The sequence below is a fragment of the Aquarana catesbeiana genome, linkage group LG01 (assembly GCF_042186555.1).
Source record: "Aquarana catesbeiana isolate 2022-GZ linkage group LG01, ASM4218655v1, whole genome shotgun sequence".
NCBI lineage: Eukaryota > Metazoa > Chordata > Amphibia > Anura > Ranidae > Aquarana > Aquarana catesbeiana.
Window position 1 is genome coordinate 52,157,643 of NC_133324.1, and position 25,012 is coordinate 52,182,654.

Below are 25,012 nucleotides of genomic sequence, written 5' to 3' on the forward strand. Positions count from 1 at the left end.
TATATATATATAGTGCCTTGCAAAAGTATTCACCCCCTTGGCATTTTTTGTGTTTTGTTGCCTCACAACCTGGAATTAACATGGATTGTTTGAGGATTTGCATCATTTAATTTACAAAACATGCCCACAACTTTGAAGATTTTTTTTTTTTTAGTTAACAACAAATAGGACAAAATAACAGAAAAAGTCAATGTGCATAACTATTCACCCCCCTAAAGTCAACACCTTGTAGAGCTACCTTTTGCGGCTATCACAGCTCCAAGTCGCTTTGGATAAGTCTCTATGAGCTTGCCACATCTTACCACTGGGATTTTTGCCCATTCCTCCTTGCAAAACTGCTCCAGCTCCTTCAAGTTGGATGGTTTGCGCTTGTGAACAGCAATCTTTAAGTCTGACCACAGATTTTCTATTGGAATGAGGTCTGGGCTTTGACTAGGCCATTCCAACACATTTACATGTTTCCCCTTAAACCACTCAAGTGTTGCTTTAGCAGTGTGTTTGGGGTCATTGTCCTGCTGGAAGGTGAACCTCCATCCTAGCCTCAAATCACACACAGAGTGATACAGGTTTTGCTCAAGAATATCCCTGTATTTACGTAGCACCATCCATCTTTCCCTCAACTTTGACCATTTTCATGACTGCTGAAAAACATCTCCACAGCATGATGCTGCCACCACCATGTTTCACAGTGGTAATGGTGTTCTTTGGGTGATGTGATGCGTTGGGTTTGCACCAGACATAGCGTTTTCTTTGATGGCCAAAGAGTTCAATTTTAGTCTCATCAGACCAGAGCACCTTCCTCCATACATTTTGGGAGTCTCCCACATGCCTTTTCACAAACTCAAAACGTGCCATTTTGTTTTTTGCTGAAAGTAATGGCTTTCTTCTGGCCACTCTGCCAAAAAGCCCAACTCTATGGAGCATACGGCTTATTGTCGTCCTATGTACAGATACTCCAGTCTCTGCTGTGGAACTCTGCAGCTCCTCCAGGGTTACCTTAGGTCTCTGTGCTGCCTCTCTGATTAATGCCCTCCTTGCCCAGTCCGTGAGTTTTGGTGTGCGGCCATCTCTTGGCAGGTTTGCTGTTCTTTCCATTTGGTTATGATAGATTTGATGGTGCTCCTAGGGATCATCAAAGATTTGGATATTTTTTTATAACCTAACCCTGACTTGTACTTCTCAACAACATTGTCCCTTACTTGTTTGGAGAGTTCCTTGGTCTTCATGGCAGTGTTTGGCGCCTCTTGCTTAAGTGTTGCAGCCTCTGGGGTCTTTCAAAAAGATGTGTAACAAACAAGTTTGTCTGATAAGGAAGCAGCATGGCAGATAATGTTTTACACGATCGGAGTTTCCGACTTTGTGTTACATGCAATACTTACCACTGCACTGATCGGGTCCCTTTGATGATCTGAGGCACCGCCACAGGAGCCCAGCACGGGAGTTATACAGCTGACATGCCTGCTATGATCCTCTGTAATGGGGGATCATTTATGTCCGGTAAGAAGAAACCCCTTCTATACTGGTGGTGGCTCACATCTCTTGCTGCACAGCAGTTGAAGAATTTCTTATGGATGGACTTTTGCAATTTGTGTTTTGCACAGGTGGATAATACGGTACATTTCCTATTGAGAGACTTTTTTCCTTTTTATTATTTATTGTTTATATGTGCACTCAAAATTAATAACGAGCATAGAGTATATATCAATAAGGCTATACTTATTGGTTTCATTTATCACTGATCACTTAATAATTTTCATTCATTAGCGCGTTTCAGGTGTTTTTTCTATATGTAATGACAGATCATGTGACACTTAGATTGCACACAGGTGGACATCATTTCACTAATTATGTGACTTCTGAAGGTAATTGGTTGCACCAGCTTTTTGTGGGCTTCATAACAAAGGGGGGTGAATACATACGCACATGCCAATTATCAGTTTTTTTATTTCTGAAAAATAGTTTTATGTATATATTTTTCTAATTTTACTTCACCAACTTAGACTATTGTGTTCTGATCCATCACATATAATTCAGACTAAAAAAAACATTGAACTTAAGGCTGTAATGTAACAAAATAGGTAAAAAGCCAAGGGGGGTGAATATTTTTATTATATATATATAATAAAATGTATTTATTTATTTAGCAGAGGCCATAGAGAATAACATGGTGGGTTTTGCAATTTTTTATGTCACATGGTATTTGCGCAGCAGTTTTTCACACACAAATGTTTTGGAAAAAATACACTAATGATCTGTAATGCACAAAAACACTATTTATTTTTTTTTTGGTTGAACTAGATGGATTTGTGTCTTTTTTCAACCTAACTATGTAATATAATACCCAATTTTGTATGTATATGTAATTATAAAAGATGATGTAAGTAAATACATACCTAACATGTCACTCTTTAAAATTACATACGCGTGTGGAATGGCGACAAACTGCATCACAATATGCGGTGCTTTAATGGCCTATACAGGTTACCAGTTTAGAGGTAGAGAAGAGGTCTGGTGCTAGAAGTATCGTTCTCGCTCATACGTTCATTGCAATACCTCACATGTGTGGTGCGATTGCCCTTTACGTATGCGCGTGGTGACCAATACATGCATTCGCCTTTGCATGCTAACATAGTGGGATGGGGTGCTTTTTAAAAAAAAAAAAAAAAAATATATATATATATATATATATATATATATATATTTTTTTTTTTTATTTTTTTTTTTTTTTTGGGATCACTTTTTTTGCTGTCACAAGGAATGTAAACATCCCTTGTGACAGCAATAGTCAGTGATAGGTACTCTATATGGAGAGGTCTATTTGACCCCAGATGTCTCCTCTGCCCTTACAAGTATCTGGTAACCATAACCTCAAGGGTTATTATGATGCAACCTCGAAGAAAAAAAAATTACTGAGTACATATCATTTTTTCATTTGGATTTACCATTAAATAAAGTGGATTTTCAAGAAAAAAAAAAGACTATTGCTTTTTATTTTCATTTTATTTTAAAATCTAGAGCCCTGTTAACAGATATTGCATTCAGGCAAAAAAAAAAAAGAAGGTGATGGAAGATTGCATTGTGAATTCATCTCCAGCCACTGTTCCCTAAGTACTAAGATATGATCGATTGTATATTTGACTAAAAAGGTGGGAAAGTTGGTACTGTTGCTTCAGTGCCAGAAAGAAAGTGAATACAGTATTGATTTTATATGCTAGATGGGCTGTCAGAGTGCAGTGCATTGTTGATTTTGACTTTTATAGGCTACGTGTTCGCCTTAATTGGATCATTTGTAAAATGGAGGTGGGCATCACTTTTTTGACACTGACAGATTGTTACCATTTCACATTTGTCAATATTTGATAAGGCTACCAATACCCAAATATGTGCTTGGGCAACAGAAATCTTAAATACATCTTGCTTCCTGAATTTTAGGTACTTGTTTACCCACGTATTATAGAACACAAAAGAAACACAACTTTTTATTTTTCTGTTTGGTTTGAGACTTTTTGTCCTAATGTAAAAGTTTAAAATGTAATAGAGTTTTACAACTTCCAAATTTCAGTTTATGCAACAATATATTAAAATATATATTTTTTTAATTTTCTAGTGCAAAATTTAAGTTTGTTTTTTTTTTTTTTTTTTTTTTTAGTATATGAAATAGGAAAAGATTAGAACATCTTTAGGTTTGAATTATCATCGGTGTCCCTGTTGGGGAGATTCACTCAAAAATTCAAGTTTGTTTTTTTTTTTTCTTTTCTTTTTTTTCTTAATATATAAAATAGGAAAAGATTAGGACATCTTTAGGTTTTAATTATCATCTGTGTCCCTGTTGGGGAGATTCATTCAAAAATTCAAGTTTTTTTTTTCTTTTTTTTTTTTTTTTAATATAAAAAATAGGAAAAGATTAGACCATCTTTAGGTTTTAATTATCATGTGTGTCCCTGTTGGGGAGATTCACTCAAAAATTCAAGTTTGTTTTTTTTTTTTCTTTTCTTTTTTTCTTTTTTTAATGTATAAAATAGGAAAAGATTAGAACATCTTTAGGTTTTAATTATCATCTGTGTCCCTGTTAGGGGGATTCACTCATTCTACTTGAAGCAAGGGGAAAGCAAAAATGTCTCACCAGAGCAAGATTAAAGGGAATATTTTTCAATGTGGGGACATATGTTCTGAGGAGTTCTGATACGTTTTTAAAAGGTAATTTCCCTTACTGCAGAGAGATTTAATCTCATCACCTGATATGTCTATAGGACAGAAAATTACGTTCATTTTTCCCAGTTGGGAAAAAATAATAAAAAATAAATAAAAATCAGACAGAGGTTTTAATCATCCCCTACTCTATTTAGAAAAAAAAAGTTAAAAAGATTTAGCCTTAACTAAAATGTAATGTCAAATATTTTGATGTAAACATTTAGGGTAGAAAACATGATAAATCGAATAGAAATAAAATTTAATATCAATTATAAATATTAAAATCAAATTTAATATATACGGTACAGTCATATGAAAAATATATACGGTACACGCCATGGAAATTGTTTATCTTTTTTTCAAAATATTTGCCAGTTCGCTGAGAGAAGAGCAGATTTGGAAGAACATTCCCTGCAAGCAAAAGGTTTTAATCTTAACTAAAAGGTAATGCAAAATATTTTTATGTCAAAATCTAAGGTATCCAAACTTGAATAGAAATGTATTTTGGAATAAATTATAAATATTCAAATCTGATATTTACCGTGCAGTCCTGTGAAAAAATATTTACACCCCATGGAAATTGTTGATTTTTTTTTTTTTTTTAATTGCCAGCTTACTGGCAGGGCTTGCTGTGTTTCTGCGTATGTGTAGACGCACCATGAGGATCTTCTGGGACCCATAAACCTCTCAAGATGGCAACTCCGGATAAGAGCATATTTGGCAGAACATTCCTTGCAAGCAAGACAACTCTGAATGGACTAGTAAAGCCGCGTACACACAAGCAAAATGTCCGACAGAAAAAGACCGAAAGCTTTTCATCGTCTATTCCGATCGTGTGTATGCCTCATCTGACTTTTTTTTTTGTTTTTTACATTCTGACGGACCTAGAAATAGAACATGTTCTAAATATTTCTGACGGAACTAATTCCTATCGGGAAAACCGCTCGTCTGTATGCTGCTCCGACGGACCAAAAACGACGCATGCTCTGAAGCAATTATGAGACGGAAGCTATTGCCTACTGGCTATTGAACTTCCTTTTTCTAGTCCCGTCGTACGTGTTGTACGTCACTGTGTTCTTGACGGTTGGACTTTGGTCGGACTTTGGGTTGACCATGTGTAGGCAAGACCGCTTGAATGGAATTCCATCGGAGTTCTGTTGGAGAACCGGTCGTGTGTACGTGGCATAAGTATTTTTTTTATTATTATTATTTTTAAAATACAAGTTTTAAAAATATAACATTTGATTTTTATAGTAAGGGTTTAGCTTCTCTTTAAATGCAAAAAGTACCTGTTGACTCTGCCATAAATCTGGTGAGCTCCTAACTTTCAGCACCCCCTGTTTTATTTCAATCTCTGTTAGCTCTGCCAACTTCACTTCTGTACTACTAACTAGAGATTGGCGGAACACCCGACCCCCCCGGTTTGGTTTGCGCCAGAACTCTTAAACATAGCAAAAGTTCAGACCCGAACCGCCAACCCCATTGAAGTCTATGGGACCCTAATTTGAAAAATTAAAAGTACCCATTTTGAAGGCTCATATGCAAGTTTTTGGCAGTCATCCAGCCGAGCGCCCCGCAAATATGGGTGTTTGCCAAATGGGGCGAAAAGGCAATGTTTGGGTCGAAATTTTGCTCGGCTTTAACCGTTCACCCAACTCTACTACAGTACTAACACGCTTCTTGTCCTAGAGTGACAATGCCTCATTAGATACCTTACAGTGAGAAAGGATTGCCTCCCTGGTACAGGACATGTGTTACAGGCAGGATCACCATAAAAAAATAAAATTTTAAAAGTAAAGAAAAAAAAAAAAAGACTAAATTCGATTATACATAGACTGAAATACGGCAGGGACTGGCCACATTTTGATCCATGTATGGTTAGGCTGGTTGTACAGAAGTCGATCTACTGATTGACTTCTGCACAACCAGCCTGTTGGTATTTTTCTGCTCGATCAGGGCCACAGGCTGTAGCCAGCAACACTGATCAATGATAGCTGTCGGAATACAATGATAAATACAAAATAAATCTGCACTGGGTCCAAAAAAAATAAAAATCTGTGTAAAGAATGAAGTTGCTGCTATGCAATTGTGCTATCGATTGTAACAAGACTGAAAACGATAAAAGGAGAACTAGATCCACCAAACATAACAACACAACACCTCCTAATAAATATGGTTCTTAACCGCTTCATCCCCGGAAGATTTTACCCCCTTCCTGACCAGAGCACTTTTTGCAATTCAGCACTGCGTCGGTTTAATTGACAATTGCGTGGCCGTGCGATGTTGCACCCAAACAAAATTGAGGTCCTGTTTTTCCCCCACAAATAGAGATTTCTTTTGGTGGTATTTGATCACCTCTGCGGTTTTTATTTTTTGAGCTATAGACAAAAAAAAGCGACAATTTTGAAAAAAACGCAATGTTTTTTACTTTTTGCGATAATAAATATCACCCAAAAATATATAAAAAATGTTATACAGTCTACAATATAGGGGATAGTTTTATGGCATTTTTATTATAATTTTTTTTTTTTTTTACTAGTAATGGCGGCGATCTGCGATTTGTATCGGGACTGCAACATTATGGCGGACACATCGCCAACCACTAGGGGGCGATCAAGGGGTTAATGTGTTCCCTATTGTGTGTTCTAACTGAAGGGGGGAGGGGACTATGTAGGGGAGATGACAAACCGCTGTTTATACTCTGTATGAAGAGACGATCTGTCTGCTCTCCCCTCAGAGAACCGGAAACTGTGTGTTTATTAGGCTTGTGCAATTCGTTTTGTAACGAATCGAAATTCGGCCGAATTTTGCATCTTTCGGACATTCGGATGCATCCGAATAAAAAAATAACGAATTTCAACTAATATGAAAGAAATTATAGCGGATATAACAAATTAATTTGACATGATTCGGTAATTCGTTAAAGATCTAATGAAACAAAAGGTCAACTCAAAGTAAATCTTACAGTCCAATCAGCTGATTCATTTTGTGCTGGAGGTTGGATTACTGGCAAAGTGCATTCCTGAGAACTGAGTGAGAAGGGTGTTGTATTGTATTTGGGCAGAGGAGAAGAGATATTGTCATTGTGTGTGTTAATAGATTCAATAAACAAACGACTTTCCAAACTACGAATCATTATCACGAATATATATAAATACATAAATATCGAATTTCAATGAATACGAACTAAATTATAGCGCATAAAACAAATGAATTCGACATGATTCGAGATTAAGTATAACGAATAGCGACACTCTACAGATTTAACAAATTATTCCGAAAACGTATCATAACGAATATAACAGAACGAAATTATGTATTTTACGAATGACAACGAACCCGAAACTAAACAAAATTTTCTGTTGTGCGCAAGTCTAGTGTTTACACACAAAAATCAAGGTTGTCGGTGTGCCTTGAGTGATCGTGGGAGCACGGTGGTGATCGCGACCGCTGGGCACTCACATCAGCTCCATGAGCGAGCAGGGGGCGTGCGCGCGCCTCCAGAGGCGCGCACGCGCCCCCTAGTGGCTGAATATGTTACAGACGTAACATTAAGGCGATTTGCGCAGCCGAGCCATGTTGCCGCAGTACAACTGCGGCAGCTCGTCGGCAAGCGCTTAAGGCCCCTTTCACACAGGGTGGACTCCACCAAGTGGATTCGCCTGCTCAGTGGGGGATCTGTCCGCTGATCCCTCGCTGAGCAGGCAGATGACAGGTCTGTGTCCGCTTCGCTATGTAGAGCAGACACAGACACAGCTCGTGTGTTCTCTATGGGGCAGCAATATGGCAACGGACCACCTGCCTGTTTCCATCTGACTGTCATCCGCTAAACATGTGCAAAAATTAAAGTGCACATGAAATAATAAAAGTCCATTGTGAAGTATGCAAAAACTGTATCTTTATTAACCACTTCCTGCCCGCGCTATAGCTGAAAGATGGCTACAGCACGGGCTTACAACGCTTGAAGGGTCGCACGTGATTGTCTTTCCATGTTTGCACTGCCCGCATGCCCCCTGCGATGCGAAGGGGGGAATGCTCTGTGATTGCCGAGTCCTTCAATCCAATCAAAGCGGCCCTTTACCACGCGATCAGCTGTCAGCCAATGACAGCTGATCACAGGATGTAAACACAAGCTGGTTATCCGTGACAGCATGAGGAGAGAAGAAGAAAGCCAATAACCGGCTTCTGTTACAGGGACATTAGTCCCAACAGTGCCCACCAGTGCCCCTAATCAGTGCCCACCAGTACCACCTATCAGTACCCATCAATGCTGCCAATCATTGCCCATCAGTGCCTCATCATCCGTGTCACCTATCAGTGCTGCCTATCAGTGCCGCCTACCAGTGCCTTTCAGTGCCCATCAGTGCCGCCTATTAGTTCTGCTTATCAGTGCCACCTATCAGTGCTCATCAGTGCCACCTATCAGGGCTACCTATCAGTGCCCATCAGTGCCACCTATCAGTACTGCCTTACAGTGCCACCTCTCAGTTCCCTTCAGTTCCGGCTATCAGAGCCCATCAGTGCCACCTATGAGTGCAGCCTCATCAGTGCCTTCTCATCAGTGCCCATCAGTGCCACCTATCAGTGCCTATCAGTGCAGCTTATCAGTGCTCTTAAGTGCAACCTCATCAGTGCAGCCTCATCAGTCCACATCAGTGAAGGAGAAAAATTACCTTTTTGCAAAATTGTATAACAAACTATGAAAAATGTTTTTGTTTTTAACCACCCCCGGAAGATTTTACCCCCTTCCTAACCAGAGCACTTTTTGTGATTCGGCACGGTGTCACTTTAACTGAAAATTGCGCGGTCATGCGACGCTGTACCCAAACAAAATTGACGTCCTTTTTTTTCCCACAAATAGAGCTTTCTTTTGGTGGTAATTGATCGCCTCTGCGGTTTTTATTTTTTGCGCTATAAACAAAACAAGAGCGACGATTTTGAAAAAAACACAATCTTTTGTACTTTTTGCTATAATAAATATTCCCATTTTTTTTTTTTAGAAAAAGCAAATTTTTTCTCAGTTTAGGCCGATATGTATTCTTCTACATATTTTTGGTAATAAAAATCACAATAAGCGTATATTGATTGGTTTGCGCAAAAGTTATAGCGTCTACAAAATAGGGGATAGATTTATAGCATTTTTATTATTATTTTTTTTTTTTTTTGCTCATATTGGAGGTAATCTGCGATTTTTATTATGGCAGACACATTGGACAAGTTTGACACATTTTTGGGACCATTCGCATTTATACAGCGATCAGTGCTATAAAAATGCATTGATTACTGTAAAAATGTCACTGGCAGTGAAGGGGTTAACACTAGGGGACGATCAAGGGGTTAACTGTGTTCCCTGCTACGTGTTCTAACTGAAGGGGGGGTGGGACTTGCTAGGGGACGAGATAGATCACTGTTCATACTTTGTACGATCTGTCACTTCTCCCCTCAGAGAACCTGGATCTCTGTCTTTACACACAGAGATCCCGGTTCTCGTCGTGTCACGAGTGGTTGCGGGAGCCCGGCGGTCATCGAGATCGCCAGGTACTCGCATCGGCTCCTAGTGGCTGCCTAAGGAAGCAACGTAACATAACGTCGACTCGCCTGCCCGTGCCATTCTGCCACAGCAAAACTGCGGCGGCTGGTCGGGAACAGGTTAAAAATGTTTGGTCTTTTTTTGTTTGTTTAGCAAAAAAAAAAAGTGATAATTAAATACCACCAAAAGAAAGCTTTATTTGTGTGAAAAAATTATAGAAATATTTTTTGAGTACAGTGTTGCATGACCGCACAATTGTCATTCAAAGTGTGACAGCGCTGCAAGCTGAAAACTGGCCTGGGCAGGAAGGGGGTGAATGTGCCCGGTAGGCAAGCGGTTAAAATTCAAAGGTTGCATTCATATATCAAAGTGTAAAACGTGTATCACCGCAATCCTCTATTTCCATGATAGCAGGCTGATCGTCCACGCTATGTCAGAATACAATGGCTCAGCCTGGAGGATTCCTTCACCCACCTCGAATGTGTGGATGGGGAAATTGGGTATTGGTTTTTTTTTTCGTTCAACCTGCTGGTTGAACAAAATATGACTCATCTATGGGTTGCTTAATTCATCCAACATATCTAAGGACTGTTAATCTGCACTATATTACATTCTTGTTCTTCGGTTCTAGATACAGTAACACCTCGGATTGCGAGTAACGCAGTTAACAAGCGTTTCGCAATACGAGCTATTATTTTTTTTAAATCCTGATACGATTTGATAGCGTTGTCTCGCAAAACGAGCAGGATTCAAGCCTCTGCTGTGTGCAGTACCGCATTTGTTCAGAGGTGCGTGTCAGGGCTGGGCTCAGCCCTTCCTTCTCTGAGCTGGCCGCTCAGCTGTCGGCTAATTGCCAGCTCCCATCTCTCCACAGTTACTCAGCTGTTTATGATATCCTGCTCGTCAGCCTACATAAGCCGTCCAGTCCAGAGGATCTCTGCCTTCGCCTTGGTCAACATCACAAGAAACATCTCCTGCGTTCCTGTTTAAAGACTGGCTTTGCTGACATCCCTTCTGGCTCTGGACCCTGCTTGCAGTTCCTCTACATTGATCTCTGACTTCTGGCTTGGCTGACTATCCGTTTTGGTTACTGAACCTTGGCTATGTTTTGACTACGTTTGTTCTTTTTACTTTTATTGTTAAACAAGTGTGATTTAATTGTACTTCTGTCTCGGTCTGATTTCATGGTTTCTGACAGTGCGGGAGGCGCTGGTGAAACTCGGAGCTGCTCAGATGCATTTGGATGCACTCAGAGCCACTCAGAAGCACTCACCTCCCGAGTGTTTCCGAGCCTCTCCGAGTGTTTCCAAGTGCATCCGAGCAGCTCTGAGCTGTTTCCTAGTGTTTCTGAGTATATCTGGTGCCCCCCACCTCTGGCCACATGTGGTACTGCATACAATAGAAGTCACTGTGGAACGAATTATCTGAGTTTCCATTGACTTCTATGGGGAAACTCGCTTTGATATACGAGTGCTTTAGATTACAAGCATTCTTCTGAAAAGAATTATGCTCGTAATCCAAGGTACCACTGTATACTTTAACTCCCCAATGTAAGGGGAATAGCCTGAACCCTATGAGAAGAGGGTCCAAGGAGCACCCATCCTTTACTTTTATTCTCAACATGAAGATAATCCTTTTTTATTCATACTCCTAGGGTTGCTCAAGTTTTTTTTTCTTTTTCTTTTCTTGCTATAGAACTTTCACATGCCCATATACAAATCTCTGCAAGACTTTAGTTGCTATATAGATCTCTATTCCCTTACTGACTTCAATATTCAGTCTACATTATTAAGCTGATATAAGATGAAAAACTTTTTTATGAACTTCTCCGCTCCCTAATCAAAAAGTCCAGTTTTCACAGACTCTCTTGAGCTTCAATTCTCAAACCTTATTACTAATGTGATGTAGAATAAAAGAAAAACATGTTTTCAGTTCTTGGTATCTTTTTGTTATTTTTCTTTTTATGGTTTCCATGTAAGCTATTGTGGTTTTTGTCATATTTTTTTTTATATTTTTTATCTTTACTTGTAAAGGAACTTTATTGATCATAATGCAAAATTCTCAGCCACTGTACAGTTTCACAATCTCTCCTTAGCTCCTTTCTTCGGTCTACATTATTAATGACAGGCTCAGAATTTTTCCCTGCGATGGAACATGAATTGTCAAAATTCACTCAAATAATGAACATTCCGTGAGCAGTCATGCTTACCAGTTTGATACAAATATAGAAAAAAAAAAAAAGAAAACTAAAACGATAGTATTTTACAATACACACCGCCTAGCATTTCTCTTCAGTTCTGCACCTTCCTTAACATGCTAAGACTGGAGATCAATAACATCTTGCTTCAAAGCTGCAGCATAACTATTTTTGTATTGATCAGAGCAAAAATTACAAATTTACAATGAAAGATAATTTATATTTCATCCCCTCTGGCAAGAGATTGAGCATTTCATTGCATCCTTTGTCTGCATTAAGTTCGGTTGCTGATTCTTGAAAAGAACATGGAGATTTTTCACCGTAATGAGGAAACTTCATTTTAGCTAGGGCTTAAAGTAGAAATGCTGACTAATTATTAGGCATAGCTTTGTGTAACTCCTTCATTCCCGACACATTAAACCCCTTAAAGCCCCACTAAGGGATAAAACAAATTTTTGACTATCCCTTCCTTCCAGCCCCCTCTAACCCATGCTAACATGCAATTTTTTTTTTCCTAACCTTGTAGATCACGATATACTCACCTAAATCTCTCCCACCAAGTCCCTTGTCGCTGCTGGTTTTAGGTGGCAGGGGGGGGGAGATGGTTCAGCTCTGCGAGATTGCCAATCCAATGCCGCCCAACACTGATGATGTCATCCTCGTCTGGAGCCTGAGAGGACCCCACCACTGGATATCAAATGGAAAGTGCCCATGTTATGCAGCTACGTATGTGGACAGCTGAAGAAATACCCCAAGCATGAAGCAAACTAGGGTATTTAGAGGATTTTTTCAGTTGGAGGGGGGATTATCCCTGAGTGGGACTTTGAAGCCGTGATGGCCAACATGTGCCCCTTTGGCACTTACTCTGCGATGCTCAGGGTCCTTACAGACAGTAGTTTGTTCTTTGGTCACTAATCAAGCCAGTAAAGGAAAAATATTTTTTAGAGTAGCTTCTAGTAATAAAATAGTTTGGTTTATTTCTTTACACTTTCTTGCTTTCTGTCTTATAAATCTATTTTCTATTGTTATTTTTTTTTTCTTCTTTTTTTTTTTTCCTTTTTCCTCCTATCAAATATCAGATATGGTACAAATAATTTTTAAGGGGGTTATTGGGAGTGTAGCACCCTCGAGTGTGATACTAGTGTAAGTGAAGATACATTTATGTTTTGGCTCATGGTTAACTGATAAGTCTTGAATCTGGGTCAAAGGTTGCAGGTCAGCTGGATGACTCATATAGGCAGGTCTCTGGTGCCTCCCCCTGGTTCTGGAAGGTTGGAGAAACTTCTAGAAGTTGGAGGGCAGAGGCAAGGAGGGTTGATCTGCATACTTAGGAGAACTTAGCCAATCCCCAGGTGGTGGAGCTGGCATGGTGGCTAAGCTAGCCCTTAAATATGGATGAATCATGCTAGAAGGGAAGTCGGTCGGAAGATGGAATGCTAAGGAGACTGTTGGTGGCCCTTGAGGCAAGCACCAGGACTGGGGGTGGGGAGGGCTCTGCCTCGGGCTAAGTCTCAGGGTGGCTTGGGAGGATCCTGACAGCATAGCGATCTGGAAGGAATCTTACCTGAGGAGCAGTGGGAGCAAGGACAGTGTTAGCAAAGACTACCACATGTAGTCAGCCTTTCTGGAAGACAGCGTTGAGTTTAATCTTTCCTTTCCCTGGGAGATCTTTGGAACAGCCGGTGAAGAAGCAGCCAGGTGGGCTGGTATTTCCTGCAGTCAGTGGAGATGGGATCAGTGTCTTCAGGGGAGTTGGAGTTACTTCGGAATGCATCCTACAACACTTTGTGCCACTTGCTAAGGGACTGAGAGTTCCTAGTCATTAAGGGGCTATGCATCTATTCTATCAGAGACTGTCAGCAGTCTGGAAGGAAACAAATCTGGAGGTGTACATAGGGAGGAAGTTGTTCGTGGTTTTGTTGCTATCATCAAGCTGGGCATCCCATAAATTCATATTCCCCATCCAAGTTATTGCCCCCAATATAACATAATAACCAAGCACAAAGACTGTTCCTTGTGTCTGGATGAAAACAGAAAATGCTTATTGCCTGGCTGTGCAGGAGAGGGGAAACCAATCATCTGCAACCCTTGTGGGGGTAGTGCTACAGGAGCACAAATAATTTTTGGAAACAATGACTTGTAAAGAGGACGTAATAGCAGTGATCTCTGAAACGTTCTTTTAAAGTGTCTCCAGGCTATGACTGTCTTCAACAACTTTTGTAGCATGTTTACAGTCTCTGACCATCTCATTTAGGATGTCTGCAATCTCTGACAGTCGCTTGATGAATGCCTGTATTCTAAGACCATCTTCTTTTGCAGATCTTCAGTCTCTCAGAGCTTTCACTATCTTTTACCTCACTAAAAAATGGAAAATGTATCAAATACTTACCTTGATTTTCCTTTCCTGACGCCAAACCATGGCAGCATACTAGTGATAGAGCTCCACCTCTTGACCACTCCCTAAGGACCAGTGAATAGCATAAAAAAAGAATTAGTTAGCCACCCCCTCATTCTTTGTAACGAGCCACATATCGAAACACACTGGGTGGGCCCATATACTGCCATGGTTTGGCATCAGGAAAGGAACGATAAGTATTTGATACAATTTTCTGTTTTCCTGATGGCAACATGGCAGCATACTAGTGATAAATAACTAGCTGCTAGGGTGGGTCCTGCTTGCTAAATCAAATTTTTAATTAGGATGGGACAGAAGACTAAATAGTCTCTCCTCCAAAGTCCACTGTTGACAAGGCTTCTGGGTCTACTCTGTAATGTTTGAAAAGGTATGCTGGGATGACCATGATACCTCTCTACAGATGGATTCCATAAATGGTCTCGAATGATATGCCCATGAGGCTGCAACAGAGAGTGCGCAGCCACCACTGACGGAGGCACACAACCCCTCGCCCTACAGTATATGCACAACCAAGCCTGCTAGAAATCAGGCAGTATCCTTGATGATTTCCAGCTGGAATGATAAAAGGCTTATTAGATGGTCTGAAAGGAGCAGTTTGTGGACAGATACTTCTTTAAAGTTCTGAAAACATCCGATTCGTGTGGCTTTCCTGTGTGATCTTCTGGGAAGTTAGGTAATGCCCAGATGTCTGTTAAATGAAGGGCCGTCGCTACCTTTGGTACAAGATGATCTACAGGATGCAAGTCTACTCTTTCTGGAAAAAAAAATCAATATGTTTTTCTGAAGCTTCAAGAGCTTGAATCTCGGACATACTTCTGCCTGAAGATATTGCGATAGATTCTGCTTTGTAGGTAATGTCACAACCCGAATGCTGCTCTGTTGGAGCAAATGGTTGAACTGACAGGAAATCTAGCAAGACCGATAGATCTTATTTGGGAAAGCCTCTCCTTCTTGGTGATTGAATCTCATGACGGCCTTCAAAAATTGTGCAAACTAAAGTATCTTCGGCCATTTAAACTTTGTTATTGGCAATATACTGTAGCTGACACTTGCAACCTCAATGAGTATAGGTTAAGGCCCATGTCTAATCCAGCCTGGAGGAGGTTCAGAACAGCTGCCACTGGAGGTTCAGTAGGATCAAAGTCTCGCCCTGCCGAGTAAAAACACAAACAAAGAGCATCTGGGGGAAACAGGGTTAGATATCTCCCAAGTTTGTGATTGCTGTGGGAAGAAAAGAATTCTGTCTGTGGTAGGCCCAGATGTGGACCAGCATGGAGAAGATCTGGGGCGTAAGGCCCACTCATGATCTGGGTAGCTTGCATGATAGTCGGTCTGCCTGTGTGTTTAGATTCTCTGGGAGGTATACTGCTCTCGGAATTTGTAGGTGATTTTCTGCCCCCAGACATGGGTTTCATCTCTCTCAATAGCATTTTGCTGCAAGTTTCTCCCTAGTGTTGAATATAGGCAACTATAGGCAACAGGAGCGGAACCTACTGGGAAAGAAATTTTGATCCCTTTTGCTTCCCATCTTGTGGGAGCAGATTTGCCACCTGTCACTCCTGATATGGCTGTCTCCACTATACTACCGAACAGAGCTTTTCTGTCATAAGGTTTCTTACACCAATTTTGCTTTGAAGAAGCAAACACAGTCCAAGGTTTCAACCATAAGGCCCTCTTAGCCATGACCACGTATAGCATTGCCCTGGCTGAGCACCTGATTGAGTCTACTGCCGCCTCTCCAATAGAGTTTAACGACACATTCATTTTGGCTAGGGCCGAATGATATCAGCTTTAGGGATTCCCTCTTTAATTGCTGCCTCTATATCCTGGGTTCAGAATCCTCGAGCACTAGCCACCAAGGTAAGAGCCACTGCCAGACAGCAGGCCCCCCTAGTCACCTCTTTACTAGACTACTGCTTCATCTTTTGTAGGCATTCAAGCGATGCTATATCTGATTCCTGAAAATGATAAGACTTGAATAGATGATTGAAGGAGAATCTCTTTTCAGTCTTTTGCCACTCCTGCTTTATTAACTGTTGCAAATTTAATTTTTTCCCATGAACGGAAAAAGATTTGCCATTTTAAAGAAAGGGGAAATACAACCTTGTCTTTTACCTCTGTAATGGCTTGCTTGAATGCCTGGATTTATGGGTCCCCGAAGGAAAGACTGAAACCCAGCAACTCCGGGTTTTCTTCTGATGAAGAGGAGCTACTATTGTCTGCAGGGTGCCCACTCACCAGGGTAGCAGAACTAAGTTGTTAAGAGCTACCCGCTTAGGTGTCAGGTAGCTTTTTCCAGTGACCTGACTGGCAACTAGGGGTGCTGCCTGGTAGGATTATTGACCCAAGCTCAAAATAGAATCTTGTGCCATCCTCTTTAATAATGATGATATTTGGGCATTGCATGTCGACTGCAAACTCCTCCAGGCAGCCTTTACACACCAATCTGCTGGGCATAGGTACTGTGCCACAGGCCCTGCAGAACTTTTGCAGGACTCAGGCTCACATTTGCTTGAAAGATACATTCGCCCACTCAGCCATGGCCAGAGCTGCTTCTATGTCTTCCTTAGGATTTTCTCTTGAGTGGGAGCGGCATCTAGGGCTGTGCTCCACTGAAGAACATCTGTCCTCTCTGGTTCTTGATCTTTTAAAGTGTGAGCATGCAGGGCTGAAATAAATCAAAGCAATCCGCATAAGGAGGCACTCTTTTTCCTGAAAACTTACTGACACAGTGGTCCCCTACCTTTGAATTTGAGGGTCTTTTTGCATAAGTGGTGACTGACTCATGGTTGAGGAAAATAGGACAGCCAGCTGAAATGAGGATAGCTGAAAGGAAAACAGTAACAGAGTGGGTTTTAGACAAAAAAAGAAACATTTTTTTTTCTAGGACACAAAAATCCCAAGGAAATAAAAAAGAATTCCTCTTTTTTCTGGATACTATACTTGAAAATAACAGCAGAGGGTACCAGAGGGAAGCCTGCTGATTCAGACCAGGAAGTAATCACAGCCAAATCAAGGAGGCTGTGCATTGCCCAAAAAACAAAGGCAGTCTGAGCCTCTTGAATTGTCCAGGGAGAGCAAGAGACCCCCCCCCCAGGACTCCCCTATCCACTGATGGCAAGAAAGCGCCCAGCGTGACCTGGCGTGGCCAAATGATGTCATGAAGAGCATCCTCGGTAAAGAAAAGCAGCACTGGACGGTCGCCCTACAAGGATGCCGTGGATGCCCCAAGCAGTGCAGCATGGATCCCCGCCCAGACAAGCAAGAGGGCGACAAAAAAACAAAAACTATCCAAAGATGGAGACAAAAGGAGCTAGGAAAGAATGAACAAAGACAAAGGTAAAAGGAAAACACATATGGGGAGATAGAAATAAAAGGAAAGGCAACCCTGTGTGGTACAAGGGACCAAAATAGAGAAGGAATTAATTATCTGGCCCCCCCATACTCCATGCCGCAGACACTTACATAATGGCAGATTTCTTTCCTAATGAGGAAACACTACAGGCCCCATGAAGGCCCACAGAAGGGGCTCCCGGGCTATTTAGCAGCCTGAGTACTGCGTTCTGGGAGAGGCTGAACCCAGATGGATACTGCACTGAGGCAGAGGTGGGGAAATAGTACTGCTTACTCTTCACTGGTGCTTTGAGGTATGAGGAGAAAAAGAGGAATGGGGGGTGGCTAACTACTCCTTTTTATATGCTATTCACCGGTCCTGAGCGAGTGGTCAAGAGGCACAGTTCTATCATTAGTATGCTGCCATGTTGGTGTGTCAGGAAATTGCAATTTGTGTGACCCTATTGGCTATGTCAAGGGATGAATCAAAACTTGAACACGCCTCCCAAACACACACCTCCTCGTGGTCCACTTTAAACCCTCACTCTAAAAATATAACTCTCCTGTTAATAGAAATGCACATATCGCTTTCTAAATAGATGTCCCAAGGTACTGCCGGTTCCAGACTGTACCTCTTCTCCAATCCACAATCATACTTAGTACCCCAGTAACAACATAAAAGATATACAAAATATGCTTCCATTGGTGAATTATGTTTAAAACACTGCCAAATTTATTTAAAAAATGCTGCTTACAAATATGAACATAAAACTAGCAATTACTGTATAAACACAGCTCAACAATCTTGCTAGTGGCATTCACTGAACCGCCGCTCAGGATTCTAGCCGTTTCAGCCTAGCTCAATAATAATGTCACTTCCCATTACCATTAGGCCATGCCCAGCATGTTTTGTTGTATTAAAGTTTTTCAAGAGTTTTTTTTTTTTCAAGGGTTTTTTTTTTTGACACATGATTTATTAAATGTATAAATATTTAATCATCGGTTTCACTGTGGTGTTATTTTATTTTACTTTATTTAATTTCATTTATTTTATTTTACTAATATATATTCTTATTACAGTGGTGCATTGTCAGAAGCATTTTGTTTTTGCACAGGGTGATTCTATGTTTATGGTTTATTTTAGGACTATTTTGTAATGTAGCAGCAGTGAAAACATTTGGTTTGTCACAAAATGAATATTTAAATATTTAAATAGTGTGGTTTCATTTTCTGATGAATAATTTTTAATGAATATTTTGATGAATAGTTGGAAGATTTTTTAAGATGCGAGTATTCATAAATATGCACATATATTTTGCACACCACAAAGTTGGGGAATATTAAGTTATGTCAAGGTTTGCATTGCAGCCCCCTATATCAAGTAAGTTGACCACCACTGCCTCTAAGCCAACCTCCAGCTTGATCAAAGGTTTAATGTTACCAGCTTCAGGCAGCTCCTAATTACTAGCCTGTTTCCTACTGATTCAGTAATCTAGTGATTCTTTGCAACTCCTCTTTCAGTCCAATAACGCAACATAATGTGTTGCCACTCACTGTGGCATTTAGAATTTTCCCACCTTTGGAGGAACAAGCAAAGGACCTGTGATAGCATCAGACCCAGCCACTTGGAAAAAAAAGAATATATATATCTCGTGATCTCGTGGGATGGAGCGGTGGGATAGCCAAGCCTGGATTTGGGCTTTAAAGTCAACCAGAACTATTGTTATTGTGGTGGAAAGCTTGGAACCTTTGTCAAAAAAATTACTGCTGTTTGTGTGTATATCTAAAAAAATTTTCCTCACTTTTTGATTTTTAAACTGGCATAGTGTCACCTGTTGCAAGAAAGGATGTGAAATGTCTACAACACAAACATGAATAACAATGCATTTTTAATTAAAGTGGACCCACTATTAGAGTGGGGTACATTAGTGCTCCATATTACTCATCCTCCCAAAAAAAGTTAACAACAAATAAAAACACCCACACCGTGAAAAAGTCCTGTGTGTTAAAAAAATGCAAACAATGTTCCCCGATATCATACACATTATCCAGAGATGCAGATCCTCATCAATCATGATAACCTGCCTTTGACGTCTTTGACCAGCCAACACAACAACACAACCTACAACCGAACTATGTTCACACGTTGCTGCAAAAATACAAATTCCTGGATAGCTGCTCTATGTAAACAGACCATCCGGGAACTTTGGTAACGTCAATAACCACATCATGACCATATGTGGCCAATGACATCACTCAGGAACCCCGAATGGTTTGTTCACAAACACCAGCCAACCATGAGTTCTGTTATTTTGTGGTTATAGTTTGCAAATGAACATCAGCCAAGGGTTATTTGGCAGGCTAATTTGTTAGGCTGTCACTGAACTGCAAACAGGCTGGGTTTGGATCAAACCTGAAGCTCATCCATGGCCTAGAGCAGTGATGGTGAACCTTGGCACTCCAGATGTTTTGAAACTACATTTCCCATAATGCTCAACTATACTTCAGAGTGCAAGAGCATCATGGGAAATGTAGTTCCAAAACATCTGGGGTGCCAAGGTTCGCCATCACTAGCCTAGAGGAAAGCGGTCCAGAGCAAAAATGTTCAACCAATACTAGAGCAAATGCATACATAGAAAAAGTGGATGAAAGAGGCTGGAGAAGACCAGCATTGCTGTGATACAAGTAGATTGAAAAAGGGTGAAAACAATATTTAATGGAAAAGAAACATGTCAAATGTTTTTTTAAGAAGTGATGCTTAACAAACTAAACAGCATTCAGTTAGGATGCAGATTTACTATTTATTTACTATACAAGTGGTCCCCTAGCCCAGTGTTTCTCAACACCAGTCCTCAAGGCGCACCAACGGGTCATGTTTTCAGGCTTTTCATTATTTTGCACAGGTGATTTGATCAGTTTCACTGCCTTATTAATTATCACAGCCGTTTCATCTGGGGGAAATTCTACAAACATGGGTGCCCCTTGAGGACTGGAGTTGAGAAACACTGCCCTATGTAAAAAAAATTTTGAAAAGCTTTTATGAATTTAACTGCACACATACATTTTAGATACAAGACTCTCTACCAGATCTACAGTTCTTGGCTCTCACATAAACTTTGATAATTTCACATCCTATCTATAACTAGGCCCCAACATTGCTTGATAGTGCCTTTTATCTTGGTGACCTTTCCTCTGTTGTATGCCCAATATGCTGTATTACCCTTATCTGCTCCATCTATTTCCTCTTGCCTTTTGCTCTTGCCCTCTCTATTTTCTGTCTCTTCCTTTGTACATATTGCTTGTTCCAGGTCATCTATGACAATGGTTAATGGACCATTGTTCTAATGTTTCCCATGGACTGCATGCCTTGACTTTTATTTCAGCTCCATTTGTGAACCCATGGACTTGATATGTTTCTGACATATGTTGGTCTTGTCTGCTGTCACCTGTGATCTTGTGATTTAGCTGGATAGTGTATTTGTTTTGATAATGTACAAAGCTGTACCCCTTCTGTTCTTCTTGATAACTAGCGTGAAATATTTATAAAATAAAAAAAAAAACACGCTCAGGACGCAATACTCACAATCAATATAGACCTTGTTTCTCCAGAAGATGTTCTCAGTCTTTCTGGTTGAATGATGCCCAGTGTCACTCAACCCAGAAGACTGAGGACATACTTTGACTGAGGCACATCAGGGTCCGCCTCTTCAAAACATCGCCCTATTTTCGTGGTACAACGGTGAGGTAGTGCAGAGAATGGTGCTGACGTAATCATGTCATGTTTATGTAAAAAGATGTACCACTTCTGTTTTTTCTTGATGAATAAAATAAAATATTTATATCATTAAGGAAAAATGCTCAGGAAGCAATACTCACGTTCAATTTGGACCTTGTTTCACCATAAGGTGCCCTCAGTCTTTCTGGTTGAATGATGCACTGCATCCTTTAACCTAGTTGACTGAGGACATACTGTGAGTGTGGGGCATCAGGCCACCCTTTGAGGGGGCTTCACCACACACACTTTCATTGTACAATGGTGCGGAGAACATGGCACTGACATCATCACATCAGTGCTCAACTCTGCGTCACTGAGGACCACCCATCTCTGAGAAAAGGTTAAGAGGACTCTGCAACATCACATGACTGACCTTAAGACTTTATAAAAGGTGAGTTAAAAAAATGAAAAAGAAAAAAAAATACATGCCTAAGGGACCTCTAGAAATGGAAGGGGGAGGCCTAAGGGGAAAAATTACAAGCTTGATTTGTTTCTGACATATGTTGGCCGTGTCTTGTTTTTTTTTGCTTCAACCTTTGATAATGTATTTTACCTGGATATTTTATTTGTTTTCATTATGTACAGAGCTGTACTCCTTCTGTTCTTTCTTGATGACTAAAGTGAAATATTTATAACATAAAAAATAAAAACAGGATTCAATCCTCACTATCAATCTAGACCTTGTTTTTCAATCAATCTTTCTGGTTGAATGATGCCCAGTGTCACTCAACCCAGAAGAAGGATGACATACTGTGAGTGAGGGGAATCAGGGGCCACCCCTTGAGCGGGCTTTACTACATCAACCTACTTTCTTTGTATAACGGTGCAGAGAATGGCGCTAACATCATCACATCATGTTTTCCTTATGTAAAAAGATGTGCCCCTTCTGTTCTTCCTTGATTAATAAAAACAACTATTTATAACATTAAAAAAATGCTCAGGAAGCAATACCCACCTTCAATTTGGAGCCCATTTCACAGTAAGATGCCCTAAATCTTTCGGGTTGAACAATGCCCTTAGTCATTCAACCCATAAGACCGAGTACATACTGTGAGAAAGTGGCATCAGGGGCCACCCTTTGAGGGGGCTTCACCACACCTACTTTCATTGTACAATGGTGCAGAGAAAGGTGTTGACATCATCACGTCAGTGCTGCTGTCTGCTTCACTGAGGACCACCTAGCTTTGAGAAGAGGTGAAGAAGACCTTGCACCATCACATGACTGACCTTAAGACTTCATAAAAGGTGAATAAAAAAATAGAAAAAAAACATGCCAAAGGGACCTCTAGATATGGAAGTGGGAGGCCTAAAGGGACGCATTACCGGCTTGATTTGTTTCTGACACATGTTGGCCTTATCTCTTATTTTTCTTTCACCTGTGATAATGTGATTTACCTAGATATTGTATTTGTTTTCCTTATGTACAACGCTGTACCCCTTCTGTTCTTTCTTGATGCATAGCATGAAATATTAATAACATGAAAAAATAAAAGCATGCAATACTCTTTATTTGCCCACAAGATGGCATCAGTCCTTCTGGCTGAATGATGCATAATTTCACTTAGCCCAGAAGACTGAGGAAATACTGTGAGTGAGGGGCATCCACCCTTTGAGGGTGGATGCCAACAGCCACCCTTTGAGGGGGTTTCAACACATCATCATACTTTCATTGTACTATAATACATCATTACATCAGTGCTGCACTCTGCTATACTGAAGGACCACCCAACTCTGTGAAGAGGTGAATAGGACTTTGTGCCATCACATGACTGACCTTAAAGAATAAGCTCACCTTTTGTAACATGTTACATGTTACACCCATACTCAGGGTGTAACATGTAACATGTTACAAATCCACTACCCTGCACCTCCCTGGCTCCCCAATGTCACAGTCAGTGGGAGAATCTTCATCTCCCCCCCCGCTCTCTGTCAGCATCTGCAGAGAATGTGACCTAGTGGGGCTCGCCTGCCTGGTTGCGTCACTGATTCACAGAGTTCTGTGAGTTCAAAACTACAAGATCTGGCAGCCTTTGCAGCCGTCGGCTACCATGGAGCTGTTGAGTGCTGTGGTAGTTCATTGATGCTTCCTGTGATGTACGGCCAAACAGCTTACACACAGAACAGAACCTGCAAGAGCCCTGCATTGCACCCATGATCTGCTGATTGTGGGTGCAATGCTTTCCTGGCTCCCAATTAAAAAAATAATAAATGATTTTTTTTTACCTGCAAAAAGATGTGCATTTATGTTTTTTTTAAAAAAGGTGAACTTATCCTTTAAGACTTCATAAAATGTAAGGAAAAAAAATTGATAAAATAATTTACTCCTTCTTCTCATCTGAAAATCTGACCAAAAAAAGGATCTCCATAATATACAACGCTGTATGCACCAGAGTGCTACTGGACAAACCACCAGCCATGATCTCCTGGGAACATGACCTATGTCTGCGGTCAGCATGGAGTCTGTACCTATCATTAGCATGTCGCAAAGCCTTCAAGACTTGTGCCCTAAGTTTAATGAAGACCATGGAGATGCTCCTCTAACACAGGAATACTCTGTGGAACAAACAAGTCAGGCAACATGGAAGGTTGGAAACCATAGTTCGCCATAAACGGGGACAATCGGGAAGCAGAATTCAAGGCACTATTGTGAGCAAACTCTGCCCACGGTAAGAGGTCTGACCAGTTGTTATGCTGGTCAGAAATATAGCAATGTAAGAATTGCTCCAAGGACTGATTGGCTTGTTCTGCGGCCCCATTAGACTCCGCAGAGGAGAAAGCAAGCTGAATTCCCAACTGTGCACAAAAGGCTCGCCAGAACCGAGACACAAACTCAGGATAACTCAAGACAACAGGTTTTTGCATCTCCCATAGAGGGTTTGCCCAGGCCAAGGCTCTCTCAGAAAGAAAATATATCACGAAACCTACTTTGCTTCTGTCCGTGGGAAACACCTAGCATCTCAAAGTATATCTCAACCTGGTTGAGAAACCCTCTGCATTGGACTGGATCACCCCCAAATCACTGGGGAAGTGGAGCGGAACCAGACATACTCTTATAGAGGTAATACTCAAGGTGGGTGCCTGCACAGAGACTGGAGCAACAGCAGGGTTGGCCTGCAACACAGGTGGTACCAGAGCAGCCACAGTGGGAGATTCCAGGTGAGCCGTGCAACGTTTGTAACGCCATGGTAAACTGATCCATGCAGTGATCCTGCTCATCCAATCTGGAAAAAATATTACCAACAAGTGCATTGACTGCATCTTCTGAATTCATGGCCTTCGCCTACTGTCAGAAACCATGAATCAGACTGAGACAGAAGTACAGTTAAATCACATTTTTTTAATAATAATAAAAAAGGTAAACAGAGTAAACGTAGTCAAAACATAGCCAGAATTCAGGAACCGGAACAGATAGTCAGACAATCCAAAACATCAGGGAGCCGGAGATGAGCGTAGTAGAACAGCAAGCAGGATCTGGAACCAGAAGGAATGTCAGCCAAGCAAGTATTTAACAGGAACACAGGAGAGCGTCTCTAGAGATGTGACCAAGGCGAAGACAGAGATCATCTGGGC